General features: G+C 39.3%; 1 pseudogene; it reads right to left on the bottom strand.

The window, feature by feature from the left end:
• Window positions 1-748: 748 nt before the first annotated feature.
• LOC111734879 lies at window positions 749-862 on the bottom strand (annotated as a pseudogene).
• Window positions 863-1605: the final 743 nt, after the last annotated feature.

Raw genomic sequence — 1605 nt, 5'->3', positions numbered from 1 at the left:
AGTCCTCGAATGCCAGGAACATGGGACAGTCCCCACCTGATTTTTTTAATCCACCACTGTGCCTCTTAACTTTAAAATTTACACACTACGAAATGGTGAGACCTGCTCTGATAGTTATTACCTGAGTGCAGAGACAGGCTGTCTGGACTCTGAGTTCTGAGCATCCTGAATAAAAATTTTCACCTATCTACTAATTTATGGTACTAACTTGAAGCAGGAAGGAAAAACCCGGAAGCAATAGTTTATGGTTTTAAACTATTATTCTCACATCAATTTTAAGTATATTCTTTAGAGGTCCTCCTTTAATAAGGCATGACTCTGAAGATGTCATGCGGATTTCCAAAGAAAGGTCTTTACTTTGTTGATTTTCAGACTACCAAACACGAATTGTGATTATAAAATAATTAGCTCTAATTTTATAGTCATTCATTAAATGATTTGGTTATTATATTTCTCCTCTTCCCCCATTATATAGTAAACTCCATGATGGCACGGGTTGTAGGTGCTCTTCTTCAGCATTATATCCCCAGGACCTGATATGACATTAGCAAGAATAGTGTTATTATTCCCATTTGATGGATTTAAAAAAAAAACCTGAGGTTCAAATTGGTAAACTTTAGTAGCCAGCCTGGGCAAAACCCTGAGCTGAACACAGGCATTTTGATTCCAAATGAAAGCGCACTCTCTCATGCTTTTCCGATTCCCATTTTTATATACGATCTAACAGTTATCACTTTCAAAAACACTGCACCTACAGCACCTGGTCTTCCTAGGTGGTCTCCCATCTAAGTACTAACTTGACCCTGCTTAGCTTCCGAGAGCTGACGGGATCGGGCGTGTTCAGGGTGGCATGGCCGTAGACACCTACTCTTTCTTATCTCTCGTTCAAACTCTTATTAATCATCCTTATGGATAATCTTAATTAATTAAAGGTGAATACTGAATCCTGCCATTCATACAAATATATCAACTCATTCTTTTCCAAATACCAAAAACAGTGCTTCTCCATAACTACCTCATATTGTAATTAAAGTTTCTGTTTCTGTTGAAGTGTTTTTCCTTTAATACTATTCTTTGTGGAGAAGCTGCCGAACACAATTACTGATGTTTATGGTTCGGGTTATTATTATTTTTTTTTTCAAAGTGGTTTTTCTATTCTTTAGCTTCAATCCCAAATAAAGTTAAAAGATAAAAATTTAAAACTCTCAAGAAATACTCTAATTCGTTTCTGTGCCCTCAGATTGTACACAAGGGAATAGGATATTGCCTTTGAAAAGAAAGCACATAACCTCGTAAAACCACAGCAGATCTGAGGAAAGCCGGTGACTGGAGAGCTCAGCCTCTGGTTACTCTGGGACAGCTTTTATGGCGCCAGATGGAGCAGGCCCGTCTGTTCGTCCCCACAGGCCCACATGTAGAGTGACTAGCGAAGAATTAATTACTGGATTTTTGTTGCTGCTGCACATTTAGAACAATTGTTTCTGTGGGTTTCGTAAAACTAGGGCAACACGACATCCTCCGTCATTGCCATTTGTCAACTGGGGGAACATGCTTTTCACGTGGGCCCTCAACCCCACAGGCCCCTGTGTCACTTCATGATTTGGG

Source organism: Pteropus vampyrus, unplaced genomic scaffold (genome assembly GCF_000151845.1).
Source record: "Pteropus vampyrus isolate Shadow unplaced genomic scaffold, Pvam_2.0 Scaffold8382, whole genome shotgun sequence".
In the NCBI taxonomy this organism is placed as follows: Eukaryota; Metazoa; Chordata; class Mammalia; order Chiroptera; family Pteropodidae; genus Pteropus; species Pteropus vampyrus.
Note: the sequence above shows the minus strand (reverse complement) of the source record. Positions and strands in the feature narration are given on the sequence as shown.